We start from the raw sequence: 15,065 nt of genomic DNA, 5'->3' as shown, positions 1-15,065 counted from the left end.
AACTCACTGACACTGTTCAACTATCAAGCTTGTAAGCTAAAGTTGGCGGTCATTGGAGCTCATTGAAGGTATGACGAATGATACCGCCAAATGAATGGAATCCCAATGTTACTCACAGTACCGGACCAAACTCCCTGAAACAATAATTCCAAGGCCGCTAACTATTTTTTATCCATGGTGGAAAATGCCCTGCATGAAGTCCGCAGCTCGCTCAGAACAGCCGTCCTCCCCAGCTCCCGATCCGACAACGCCAGGCTAACTCTTGTTGAATCGGCGATGGCTAATCCTCCACACAGCAGGCGAATTCAGGTAAGTTCTATAGATGTTTAACTAGACTTTCTCTACACAGGTAAGTAAGAATAGGCAACAGTCTCTTTGCTAAATGCAATTCGTGATCTCTTCACAGATGTAAAAGCCCAACAACCGCCTGTGTCTCTTTTCCTCATCACAACTTTCGAGCAGAGTGTCCTCAAAGTGCCCCTAAAAGTTCTGTGCAACAGCTAACCCAGAGTTCACACGATTGGCCCAAACTTTACAAGGCTTCTCACTGGCTAAACCAATGTCTTTTCTGGTATTTTACCCCCTTTTTCTCCCCAATTTCATGGTATCCAATTGGTAGTTACAGTCTTGTCCCATCGCTGCAACTCCCGTATGGACACGGGAGAGGCGAAGGTCGAGAGTCGTGCATCCTCCGAAACACAACCCAACCGAGCCGCACTTCTTGACACAGTGCTCGCTTAACCCGGAAGCCAGCCGCACCAATATGCCGGAGGAAACACTGTACACCTGGCGACCGAGTCAGCGTTCACTGCGCCCGGCCCGCAACATGAGTCTAGTGCGTGATGGGATATCTCAGACTGCCCATCTTTTATTTTTATTGGCCAGTCTGAGATGGCTTTTTCTTTGCAACTCTGCCTAGGTCAGCATCCCAGAGTCGCCTCTTCACTGTTGACGTTGAGACTGGTGTTTTGTGGGTACTATTTAATGAAGCTGCCAGTTGAGGACCTGTGAGGCGCCTGTTTCTCAAACTAGACACTAATGTATTTGTCCTCTTGCTCAGTTGTCCACCGGGGCCTCCCACTCCTCTTTCTATTCTGGTTATAGCCAGTTTGCGCTGTTCTGTGAAGGGAGTAGTACACAGCGTTGTACGAGATCTTCAGTTTCTTGGCAATTTCTCGCATGGAATAGCCTTAATTTCTCAGAACAAGAATAGACTGACGAGTTTCAGAAGAAAGTTATTTGTTTCTGGCCATTTTGAGCCTGTAATCGAACCCACAATTGCTGATGCTCCAGATACTCAACTAGTCTCAAGAAGGCCAGTTTTATTGCTTCTTTAATCAGCACAATAGTTTTCAGCTGTGCTAACATAATTGCAAAAGGGTTTTCCAATGATCAATTAGCCTTTTTAAATGATCAACTTGGATTAGCAAACACAACGTGCCATTGGAACACAGGACTGATGGTTGCTGATAATGGGCCTATGTACGCTTATATAGATATTCCATTAAAAATCAGCCATTTCCAGCTACAATAGCCATTTATAACATTAACAATGTCTACACTGTATTTCTGATCAATTTGATGTTATTTTAATGGACAAAAAAATTGCTTTTCTTTAGAAAACAAGGACATTTCTAAGTGACCCCAAACTCCAACCTGCAGCTTGGCAGTGGGTAGTTATAACTGAAGAGGTCATATGCCTGTACTGTGGGTTATGGTTAGTCACTCAAAGGAATATTCTCTTTGTTCTTGGTTATATGGCTCATATTTAGCTGCGTACCATAGGACCCTGGTCAAAAGTAGTGCACAGTATAGGAAATAGGGTGTCATTTGGGATGCTATACATAGTCCAGCAGCAATACATCATTTCCAGGAAAAATATGTACATAACTACAGTCAGTATATTATATAGCGTCGATCCATGGTAATTGCGATGGCAGCAGGACCTCTCTCTGCTCCAGTCTCCCATTAACATTGTTGCGTTATGCTAATACTGGCACTTGGTTGGTTACATAATCACAACAGAAGGGAAGAAGTGTTGTTCTGGCTCTAATGACTTGCTTCTTTCCTGTAAAATCCTGACAAATAAAAAGGCTTGAGCAGGCACAGTATGGTCCCCCCCCCCCCCCACACACACACACCCCTGTTGAATTAATGACAGCATATCTAGGAAAGTACATGCTTTAACTGACATGTACCGTCAGTCTGTACTGTAAAAAGCTGAGTACGGCCATAGCCCTGCAGTCTGCATTCTACACAGGAGCCGAGGTATTGTGGGGCTGAGACAAATGCTGAAACTGTTTGTAATGTTAGTCTTGGAAGTGTCTGCTGCAGTAGCTTTACTACACCTCATTTTCCCAGTCAGAAGTTGCCAGAGGTGTCATGATACACAATCCATAGTTATGTCATCAGTACACACACACACACACACACAGACTATTCTCACCTTTCCCAGAATCCCCTCCTTTAACCCCCTCTCCTCTAATCCCCCCCTTTAACCCCCTCTCCTCTAATCCCCCCTCCTTTAACCCCCACTCCTCTAATCCCCCCTCCTTTAACCCCTCTCCTCTAATCGCCTCCTTTAACCCCTCTCCTCTAATCCCCCCTCCTTTAACCCCCTCTCCTCTAATCCCCCCTTTAACCCCCTCTCCTCTAATCCCCCCTCTTTTAACCCCTCTCCTCTAATCCCCTCCTTTAACCCCTCTCCTCTAATCCCCTCCTTTAACCCCTCTCCTCTAATCCCCCTCCTTTAACCCCCTCTCCTCTAATCCCCCCTCCTTTAACCCCTCTCCTCTAATCCCCCCTCCTTTAACCCCCTCTCCTCTAATCCCCCCTCCTTTAACCCCCTCCTCTAATCCCCCCTCCTTTAACCCCCTCTCCTCTAATCCCCTCCTTTAACCCCCTCTCCTCTAATCCTGTTTTGTTCTCTCCCATTCTCTCATACCCCCCTGTTTTTTTTCTCCCATAGAGAGATATCGTGATCTCTTTATGGCTTTTCTCAGATCTCATCTTTCAAATGAATTACTTCTCAAGGAACCTCTGCTGCTTTCTAGATTTTTAAGCATCAGTTGTCAGAGCACCTTACCGATCACTGCACCTGTACACAGCCCATCTGAAATTAGCCCACCCAACTACCTCATCCCTATATTGTTATTTATTTTGCTCTTTTGCACCCCAGTATCTCTATTTGCACATAATCTCTTGCACATCTAGCATTCCAGTGTTAATACTATTGTAATTATTTTGCACTATAGCCTATTTATTGCCTTACCTCCATAACTTGCTACATTTGCACACACTGTATATATATTTTCTGTTGTATTTTTGACTTTATGTTTTTTACCCCATATGTAACTCTGTGTTGTTTTTATTGCACTGCTTTGCTTTATCTTGGCCAGGTCGCAGTTGTAAATGAGAACCTGTTCTCAACTGGCTTACCTGGTTAAATAAAGGTGAAATAAAAAAAATAAAAAAATTCCTGTTCCCATTTAAAAACCCTTTATAATCCTTCAAACAATACTGCTGCCATGGTCCTTTCCTCCTATCTCTTTCCCTTCCTATTCTATGCTATACTCATCTCTCTCTTCCCTTTTAAACGGACGCTTTCATATGAAAATCATTGCTGTGCTCACAGCATACTGAGCGAAGCCTGGAGGCTGGATAATGGGGACTTGTGTGGTGTATCCTCTGTCTGTAGCAGACTGTCTGATAATGGTCATCTCAGTTTCCAGCTTAAAGAGAAAGTGATGCTTTACAGTGCATTCTGAAAGTATTCAGACCCCTTCGCTTTTTCCACATTTTGTTACGTTACAGCCTTATTCTAAAATGGATTAAATAAATAAAAAATCTTCATTAATCTACACACAATACCCCATAATGACAAAGCAAAAACAGTTTTTTAGAAATTTTGCAAATTGATTAAAAATAGAAAACAGAAATACTTTATTTACATAAGTATTCAGACCCTTTGCTATGAGACTCGAAATTGAGCTCAGGTGCATCCTGTTTCCATTGATCATCCTTGAGATGTTTTTACATGAGAAACAAGATTCTCTGGTCTGATAGGGTAGGTAACAACACATCTGCCACGCTGATCCTCAACATGGGGGCCCTTCAGGGGTGTTTGCTCAGTCCCCCGCTGTACTCCCTGTTGACCCATGACTGAATGGCCAGGCACGACTCCAACACCATCATTAAGTTTGCAGACGACACAACAGTGGTAGGCCTGATCACTGACAACGATGAGACAGCCTATAGGGAGGAGGTCAGAGACCTGGCCATGTGGTTCCAGGATAACAACCTCTCCCTCAAGGTGATCAAGACAAAGCAGATGATTGGAAAAAGAAGAGGACCGAGCACGCCCCCATTCTCATCGAGGGGCTGTAGTGGAACAGGTTGAGAGCTTCAAGTTCCTTGGTGTCCACATCACCAACAAACTATCATGGTCCAAACACACCAAGACAGTCATAAAAAGGGCACGACAAAGCCTATTCCCCCTCAGGAGACTGAAAAGATTTGGCATGGGTCCTCAAAAAGTTATACAGCTGCACCATCGAGAGCATCCTGACTGGTTGCATCACTGCCTGGTATGGCAACTGCTCGGCCTCCGACCGCAAGGCCCTACAGAGGGTAGTGAGTACGGCCCAGTACATCACTGGGGCCAAGCTTCCTGCCACCCAGGACCTCTATACCAGGCGGTGTCAGAGGAAGGCCCTAGAAATTGTCAAAGACTCCAGCCACCCTAGTCATAGACTGTTCTCTCTGCTACCACACGGCAAGCGGTACCGGAGCACCAAGTCTAGGTCCAAACGGCTTCTTAACAGCTTCTACCCCCAAGCCATAAGACTCCTGAACAGCTAATCAAATGGCTACCCGGACTATTTGCATCGCCCCCCCCCCATCCCCTTTTTTACGCTGCTGCTACTCTCTATTTATTATCTATGCATAGTCACTTTAACTCTACCTACATGTACATATTACCTTAATTACCTCGACTAACCTGTGCCCCCGCACATTGATATTTCTGTTTTTATTTTTAATAAATTTGCAAAAATGTCTAAAAACCTGTTTTCGCTTTGTCATTATGGGGTACTGTGTGTAGATTGATGAGGGGAAAAAACAATTTAATCCATTTTAGAATAAGGCTGTAACATTACAAAATGTGGAAAGAGTCAAGGGGTCTGAATACTTTCCGAATGCACTGTATGTCCATGCTATTTAAAATGTAGTTAATGCATAATGCCGTTGTTAATACCGTTGTTAATCATGTCAATATCCGCCTCTCACACGCACAGTGTAAGGCAGCAGTCAGATAGACAGACACTCTGCTTTGATGAGGGCAGACATACAAAACACACACACACACGCAGTCGCATATGCGTACACACAAATGCTAATCAAATACAGAGGCTGCTAGGTGATTCCTACGGTAAGTGGATGCGGACGGAGTCGAACAGTGTTTCATCTCCTCTCAACCCACACTGACTTAGTGAGCCAAAGAAAGAAAAGGCAGAGAGAGGCCTGCTGGGCTGGAGCAATGGCAAGGAATACATGCAGAGCAGCTGCAGGAAACACAGACAGCTTCAGTATTGACTTACACAGATTCTATACACACACACTGACATAGCTCCTAATAGCTGCATAGTAGCCCTCATAAAACGTACTTAGTTTCAGTCACAAATATTGTCGCATCTCTGCCTGAGTAGATCTCTCTATAGTCAGAATCCATAGAATATGCTCATAGCACACGCACTCACACAGACCAGCCTGCACCGTTCCTTTGTGTGGCTGGCTGTCAATCAAACCGCCTGTCGATATGAAACCCGACGGCCATTGAGCTCAGCCATATGTTATGAGCAGCAGAAACCTGCTCAACACAGAGGCATTCTTCTTACACAGTCTATCTAGAGGAAGTTAGCCCAGATGGTACTGCAAGAATGTAGGATAAATGAAGAGTTAATTATATGTGCTTTGACGCCAGGGATGGAGCCAGATCATTTTGATTGCATACAGTGTGAAATTCCATTCTACCGCTTTGTAGTTCATGCGGAAATGGTAATCAATTTCCCATTTGAGAAGACTTCACAATGCAAGCCTTGAATTATTGCAACTGCTTTCCTCCAAGCTGACGGAACTAGTTTGGCTCTGAAAACACATTATAAAGCAGGTGGTCAGTGCATTGCTGTCAAGGTATTTACCTTCATATTAGAATTAGAATTACCAACACCTCTGGCAGACTGCTGTAGTCACTAGAATTAATAACACCTCTGGCAGACTGCTGTAGTCACTAGAATTACCAACACCTCTGGCAGACTGCTGTAGTCACTAGAATTACCAACACCTCTGGCAGACTGCTGTAGTCACTAGAATTACCAACACCTCTGGCAGACTGCTGTAGTCACTAGAATTACCAACACCTCTGGCAGACTGCTGTAGTCACTAGAATTACCAACACCTCTGGCAGACTGCTGTAGTCACTAGAATTACCAACACCTCTGGCAGACTGCGGTAGTCACTAGAATGAATAACACCTCTGGCAGACTGCTGTAGTCACTAGAATTAATAACACCTCTGGCAGACTGCTGTAATCACTAGAATGAATAACACCTCTGGCAGACTGCTGTAGTCACTAGAATTAATAACACCTCTGGCAGACTGCTGTAATCACTAGAATGAATAACACCTCTGGCATACTGCTGTAGTCACTAGAATGATCAACACCTCTGGCAGACTGATGTAGTCACTAGAATTACCAACTCCTCTGGCAGACTGCTGTAGTCACTAGAATTACCAACACCTCTGGCAGACTGCTGTAGTCACTAGAATTAATAACACCTCTGGCAGACTGCTGAAGTCACTAGAATAACCAACACCCGTGGCAGACTGCTGTAGTCACTAGAATTACCAACACCTCTGGCAGACTGCTGGAGTCACTAGAATTAATAACACCTCTGGCAGACTGCTGAAGTCACTAGAATAACCAACACCTCTGGCAGACTGCGGTAGTCACTAGAATGAATAACACCTCTGGCAGACTGCTGTAGTCACTAGAATTACCAACACCTCTGGCAGACTGCGGTAGTCACTAGAATGAATAACACCTCTGGCAGACTGCTGTAGTCACTAGAATTAATAACACCTCTGGCAGACTGCTGTAATCACTAGAATGAATAACACCTCTGGCAGACTGCTGTAGTCACTAGAATTACCAACACCTCTGGCAGACTGCGGTAGTCACTAGAATGAATAACACCTCTGGCAGACTGCTGTAGTCACTAGAATTAATAACACCTCTGGCAGACTGCTGTAATCACTAGAATGAATAACACCTCTGGCAGACTGCTGTAGTCACTAGACTTACCAACACCTCTGGCAGACTGCTGTAGTCACTAGAATTACCAACACCTCTGGCAGACTGCTGTAGTCACTAGAATTAATAACACCTCTGGCAGACTGCTGAAGTCACTAGAATAACCAACACCTCTGGCAGACTGCTGTAGTCACTAGAATTACCAATATCTCTGGCAGACTGCTGGAGTCACTAGAATGAATAACACCTCTGGCAGACTGCTGTAGTCACTAGAATTACCAACACCTCTGGCAGACTGCGGTAGTCACTAGAATGAATAACACCTCTGGCAGACTGCTGTAGTCACTAGAATTAATAACACCTCTGGCAGACTGCTGTAATCACTAGAATGAATAACACCTCTGGCAGACTGCTGTAGTCACTAGAATTACCAACACCTCTGGCAGACTGCTGTAGTCACTAGAATTACCAACACCTCTGGCAGACTGCTGTAGTCACTAGAATTAATAACACCTCTGGCAGACTGCTGAAGTCACTAGAATAACCAACACCTCTGGCAGACTGCTGTAGTCACTAGAATTACCAACACCTCTGGCAGACTGCAGGAGTCACTAGAATTAATAACACCTCTGGCAGACTGCTGAAGTCACTAGAATAACCAACACCTCTGGCAGACTGCGGTAGTCACTAGAATGAATAACACCTCTGGCAGACTGCTGTAGTCACTAGAATTACCAACACCTCTGGCAGACTGCGGTAGTCACTAGAATGAATAACACCTCTGGCAGACTGCTGTAGTCACTAGAATTAATAACACCTCTGGCAGACTGCTGTAATCACTAGAATGAATAACACCTCTGGCAGACTGCTGTAGTCACTAGAATAACCAACACCTCTGGCAGACTGCGGTAGTCACTAGAATGAATAACACCTCTGGCAGACTGCTGTAGTCACTAGAATTACCAACACCTCTGGCAGACTGCGGTAGTCACTAGAATGAATAACACCTCTGGCAGACTGCTGTAGTCACTAGAATTAATAACACCTCTGGCAGACTGCTGTAATCACTAGAATGAATAACACCTCTGGCAGACTGCTGTAGTCACTAGAATTACCAACACCTCTGGCAGACTGCTGTAGTCACTAGAATAACCAACACCTCTAGCAGACTGCTGTAGTCACTAGAATTAATAACACCTCTGGCAGACTGCTGTAATCACTAGAATGAATAACACCTCTGGCAGACTGCTGTAGTCACTAGAATTACCAACACCTCTGGCAGACTGCTGTAGTCACTAGAATAACCAACACCTCTGGCAGACTGCTGTAGTCACTAGAATAACCAACACCTCTGGCAGACTGCTGTAGTCACTAGAATTACCAACACCTCTGGCAGACTGCTGTAGTCACTAGAATGATCAACACCTCTGGCAGACTGCTGTAGTCACTAGAATAACCAACACCTCTGGCAGACTGCTGTAGTCACTAGAATTACCAACACCTCTGGCAGACTGCTGTAGTCACTAGAATGATCAACACCTCTGGCAGACTGCTGTAGTCACTAGAATGATCAACACCTCTGGCAGACTGCTGTAGTCACTAGAATTACCAACACCTCTGGCAGACTGCTGTAGTCACTAGAATGATCAACACCTCTGGCAGACTGCTGTAATCACTAGAATTACCAACACCTCTGGCAGACTGCTGTAGTCACTAGAATTACCAACACCTCTGGCAGACTGCTGTAGTCACTAGAATTACCAACACCTCTGGCAGACTGCTGTAGTCACTAGAATTACCAACACCTCTGGCAGACTGCTGTAGTCACTAGAATGATCAACACCTCTGGCAGACTGCTGTAATCACTAGAATTACCAACACCTCTGGCAGACTGCTGTAGTCACTAGAATTACCAACACCTCTGGCAGACTGCTGTAGTCACTAGAATTAATAACCCCTCTGGCAGACTGCTGTTGTCACTGGAATGATCAACACCTTACTCATGGTTCGCTGCTTATTCATTAACATGAGTAACTTCACATATCCACGTTTGCATAACCAACTACAGTCACCCTGGAGCGTGATATGAGGAGATTCCCTGCTGATTTTGTACGTTTGCCCACTGACAAAGACATGATCAGTCTATAATTGTAATGGTAGGTTTATTTGATCAGTGAGAGACAGAATAACAACAAAAAAATCCAGAAAAACGCATGTCAAAAATGTTATAAATTGATTTGCATTTTAATGAGGGAAATAAGTATTTGACCCCTCTGCAAAACATGACTTAGTACTTGGTAGGCAAAACCCTTGTTGGCAATCACAGAGGTCAGACATTTCTTGTAGTTGGCCACCAGGTTTGCACACATCTCAGGAGGGATTTTGTCCCACTCCTCTTTGCAGATCTTCTCCAAGTCATTAAGGTTTCGAGGCTGACGTTTGGCAACTTGAACCTTCAGCTCCCTCCACAGATTTTCTATGGGATTAAGGTCTGGAGACTGGCTAGGCCACTCCAGGACCTTAATGTGCTTCTTCTTGAGCCACTCCTTTGTTGCCTTGGCCGTGTGTTTTGGGTCATTGTCATGCTGGAATACCCATCCACGACCCATTTTCAATGCCCTGGCTGAGGGAAGGAGGTTCTCACCCAAGATTTGATGGTACACGGCCCCGTCCATCGTCCCTTTGATGCGGTGAAGTTGTCCTGTCCCCTTAGCAGAAAAACACCCCCAAAGCATAATGTTTCCACCTCCATGTTTGATGGTGGGTATGGTGTTCTTACGGTCATAGGCAGCATTCCTCCTCCTCCAAACACGGCGAGTTGAGTTGATGCCAAAGAGCTCGATTTTGGTCTCATCTGACCACAACACTTTCACCCAGTTCTCCTCTGAATCATTCATATGTTCATTGGCAAACTTCAGACGGGCCTGTATATGTGCTTTCTTGAGCAGGGGGACCTTGCGGGCGCTGCAGGATTTCAGTCCTTCACGGCGTAGTGTGTTACCAATTGTTTTCTTGGTGACTATGGTCCCAGCTGCCTTGAGATCATTGACAAGATCCTCCCGTGTAGTTCTGTGCTGATTCCTCACCGTTCTCATGATCATTGCAACTCCACAAGGTGAGATCTTGCATGGAGCCGAGGGAGATTGACAGTTATTTTGTGTTTCTTCCATTTGCGAATAATCGCACCAACTGTTGTCACCTTCTTACCAAGCTGCTTGGCGATGGTCTTGTAGCCCATTCCTGCCTTGTGTAGGTCTACAATCTTGTCCCTGACATCCTTGGAGAGCTCTTTGGTCTTGGCCAAGGTGGAGAGTTTGGAATCTGATTAATTGATTGCTTCTGTGGACAGGTGTCTTTTATACAGGTAACAAGCTGAGATTAGGAGCACTCCCTTTAAGAGTGTGCTCCTAATCTCAGCTCGTTACCTGTATAAAAGACACCTGGGAGCCAGAAATCTTTCTAATTGAGAGGGGGTCAAATACTTATTTCCCTCATTCAAATGCAAATCAATTTATAACATTTTTGACATGCGTTTTTCTGGATTTTGTTGTTGTTATTCTGTCTCTCACTGTTCAAATAAACCTACCATTAAAATTATAGACTGATCATTTCTTTGTCAGTGGGCAAATGTACAAAATCAGCAGGGGATCAAATACTTTTTTCCCTCACTGTACACATACACACACAAACACACACTCCATTATTTTGGTGGTTAAAGCCTGCATGCGAGAGGATTGTGATCTAAAAGACAGTGGAAGTCTGCATAAACACCCAGAGTCAGAGCTTCCTTGTTTCCCATGTCAAAATGAATGATATATTCTACTATATTCTACTGTGTCTTAAGCCCAGAGTCTCCACTAAAGCTTTAAGGCATCTCTCTCTCTCTCTCTCTCTCTCTCTCTCTCTCTCTCTCTCTCTCTCTCTCTCTCTCTCTCTCTCTCTCTCTCTCTCTCTCTCTCTCTCTCTCTCTCTCTCTCTCTCTCTCTCTCTCTCCCTCTCTCTTTCTCCTCCCCTCCCTCTCTCTCCCCCTCTCTCTCTCTCTCTCTCTCTCTCTCTCGCTCTTTCTCTCTCTTTCTTTAGGATTCTTCGAATGTTAATTAGGGGGAAGCAGGACCTCCAATCAGTGCAAAGAAAAAGGAATAGACCAATCCCAGTGCAGACAGAGGGATGAAGGGAAGGTATGGCTGGAGAGCGTTAGACTAGCCTAACCCTCCTTTCCTCATTCTCCCCCCACCCCCGCATCTTTCTCTCCTGGGTGGTACAACCTGGTAGATTACAAAAAAAACTCCCATGTGCCTCACTGCTCTCTGTACCAGGCTGGAGAGAGTGATCTGATTCTTCTGAAGCGCATGTCAGAGAGGAGAAGGAGAGAGAGGGAGGGAGGGAATGAATGAACCAGGAAGAGAGGAGAGAGAGAGAGAGAGAGAGAGAGAGAGAGAGAGAGAGAGAGAGAGAGAGAGAGAGAGAGACAGAGAGAGAGACAGAGAGAGAGAGACAGAGAGACAGAGAGAGAGAGAGAGAGAGAGAGAGAGAGAGACCTCCGGTTCACAGCGCGTGGAGGTCTGCGGGAGCTCCAGGACCAGGAACCATCTCTAGCTGCGCCTGGCATGTGTTCCACCTGCCGCTATCACAAGAGGTAAGTCTCTGTCACACACTTTGTCTGCATTTGTCTGTTCATTGTCCTGCTTCCCTCAGCTGCCGTAACTACCCAGCCTCATACATAAATACACTCTGTGGTTTAGTGCCGAGCTTGACACACTCAGCTTGAACACACACAACACCTAACATGTCTTGTTTGAAACAAGGTAACAGATACACCTGGACCATTTCAAATGGAGAGACCTGAGAAGAGACCAGCAAAACAGGCACTCCTTTTGGTTTCCATGGCATCACCTGAGTGTCAAAGTTGGACCTAGACTTCTTAAGTTCTTCAATCTCTTCCTTACTTTTTCTTTGAGAAGAATGAGCGTTGCTAAGAGCCAAACACGGCACTCTGATAGAGAGAGGAGCTTCCGCTGCATGTAATCAATTTCACATAGTGTCTAACATGCTGTCATGGAATCATTACGCTAAAACCCCTGTAGACAAAGGGTTGCTTGAAGAGCCCGGAGCAAAGAGGGACGTCTGTGTGTGTTCCATTTACATCACGTAATGGGATCAATGCTGAGAGACACATAGCTGCTGGTACACAATCAGCCTTTCATATCACACCAGTCTCCACACAAACACCTCACTCTGAAAATAGCCGCCCATTTAGCTGCACTGCCCAAAACCACTAAGGAAAGTCATTTTTCTCAGAGGCATGCAGGTACAGCACCATGTATGATAGGCCAGTGGGTTTTTATTTTTCTCCAGTAAAGACCAGAGAGAGAGGGGGGGTGCAGTGGTCTGGAGGGAGTGGAGGGATTGGTTGGTTAACCCTGTAGATTCAGGAGCCAGAGTGTGCTGTATTAGATGGAGTGGGAGACCATTTCAGTAGCAGGAGGACGAGTCACCCCTGGCATGTTCCACATTTGTAGCGGGAGGAGCGGGCACCCCTAACGTGTCCCTATTAGAGGCGGTCCTGTGTCAGTGTGGCTCAATTGATAGAGAATGGCGCTTGCAATGCCAGGATCGTGGGTTCGATTCCCGCTGGAACCATACAAAAATCTATGCACGCCATGCATGACTGTAAGCCGCTTTGGATAAAAGCATCAGCCATATTGGACTGGTGGGATCGGTCGTGGCCAATGTGACTATGGCAGCCAAATTAGAAAGTTGATGGGCCTTGACAGCTGACTGGTGGTGACTCCAGTGATAGACAGTGATGGTGGAGAGGGGATGTGATGGAGAGGGGATGTGATGGAGAGAGGATGTGATGGGGAGAGGATGTGGTGGAGAGAGGATGTGGTGGAGAGAGGATGTGGTGGAGAAGGGATGTGATGGAGAGGGGATGTGGTGGAGAGAGGATGTGATGGAGAGAGGATGTGATGGAGGAGATGAGGATGAATTGGAGTTGAGGATGTAACTCTAGATTGGATAGCTGTGCTGTGGCATGAACCTCCCTCTCTCCTGACACTGATTCTTGTAGGATTTGTCCTCAGCAGATTAATGTGTGTGTGTGTCTGTGTGTGTGTCTGTGTGTGTGTGTGTGTGTATGTGTGTGTGTGTGTGTGTGTGTGTGTGTGAGCGTGTGCATGTGTGTATGTGTGTGTGTGCATGTACATGTGTGTGTCTGGATGTCTGTCACAGTCAGAGGGAGATCTCATTAGTTGGCTCAGTAGGAGCAGGTAGATGAGCCACCATGCAGCCCCAGCAGCCCCACCCCACAGGTTGCCCAGGAGGGGTTGTCTAGGAGGGGTTGCCTAGGAGGGGTTGCCCAGGAGGGGTTGTCTAGGAGGGGTTGCCTAGGAGGGGTGCCATATGTGACATTTGGAGCTCCTTCCTGTCTCCCTCTCTCTCCGATGTCTTTACACACACACATCTATCTCTCCTTCCATTTGATCCATTCCTATTCATCTGAGAGAGAGATTTACTTTCTCAGACGTTTCTCCTGTCTAACCAACACCCACTCTTTTAGTATTTTATGTTAATTGCCCAGAGGGGGATGTATAAGGATATGGTGCTATTAGATGTTTTTAGTCCAGATACGTTGGGTCAGTTGAGTTTTCAGGCCCTTAAGGGAGTGGGAATTTGAATAGATATCAAAACCCACAGTCTACTAACTATTTAAAAAACTAATATCTGATTAAACAACAAATTACTAGATTATATAGCAACCCCTTACAGCTATGAACAATTACGAATACAAATGTATACACAGTAATCCACCATTAATCCATATGGATTATAGTGTCGGCTGAGTAATAGAAGTGCCTTTATTTATTTTATATAGAGAGACAAATGAATTTAAACCAATATACGTATTACAGAACATGTAGACTCAACTTGATCAATCTGACATCGGAATCATCTGTCATTTCTCCCCACTAACAAATTATATGACGTCCATGAAGAATTTATATGCATATGTTTGGCAAAAAAATCACTTAAACTAATATTATAATTCTGTACTAACGAGTACAGCAGATACTTTTATAGAATCCTATCGATAATGATTCTGTAGAGATAATGTGTAAGAACTCTTTGACTTGTAGTATTATTGTTTACCATAGTCCCCTTGTTTCTTCATTCTGCTGCCAGTGTACGTATGCATTTTTCTGACCAGATGGCTACATCCTAACAAAATGATATCCCATATCTCTGTGTTACCAGACTTGGGAATTCTAGACATACATGTATATCTGAAAAGGGATACAAAAAAATTATTGTTCAAACGTCACATACAATTATCACAATTATTGAACGTTTACTGTAAGTAGATTAAATTTGACCTCACTTAAATGCTTCGTCATCCCTTTCATCTGCCCATAGCCTACGCACTGCAACATATATTAGCCTCATACTTGCTATGCAGAGTTTGTCGTCGTAATATATTTATATGCATAGTACTCAGCCATACATTCTGTGAAGTGCTTGGGCTAGCCGCTATATGCTTGAAAATCCTTGGGTGTGGTGGCATTGCTCACGTTGTCTAGAGGACATTGGACAGTAGATTTACCACGCAAATAGCCATTGACATAACACATTGTAAGTCTATTATAATGCATTATAAAGGACATTATAAAGCATTATACGTATGTACTTCATAGAAAGTGTTATCACTGGACCTGTAGCCTTTTCCATACCCTAGGAGGCCTGTCTATGTACTGTCATG

The 15,065-nt window shown here is 44.8% G+C and overlaps 1 long non-coding RNA gene across 1 annotated transcript in view; it reads left to right on the top strand.

Annotated features, from left to right (window-relative positions):
- Nucleotides 1-11,788: 11,788 nt before the first annotated feature.
- The window catches only part of LOC121542429, a 26,665-nt gene continuing 23,388 nt past the window's right edge, over nt 11,789-15,065 (top strand). Inside the window, exon 1 of the long non-coding RNA XR_005995906.2 lies at nt 11,789-11,945. This is a non-coding gene — a long non-coding RNA (uncharacterized LOC121542429). The remainder of the gene's footprint in view (nt 11,946-15,065) is intronic.

This window comes from Coregonus clupeaformis, chromosome 17 (assembly GCF_020615455.1).
Source record: "Coregonus clupeaformis isolate EN_2021a chromosome 17, ASM2061545v1, whole genome shotgun sequence".
Classification (NCBI taxonomy): Eukaryota; Metazoa; Chordata; class Actinopteri; order Salmoniformes; family Salmonidae; genus Coregonus; species Coregonus clupeaformis.
This window is presented reverse-complemented; position numbering and strand designations above follow the sequence as displayed.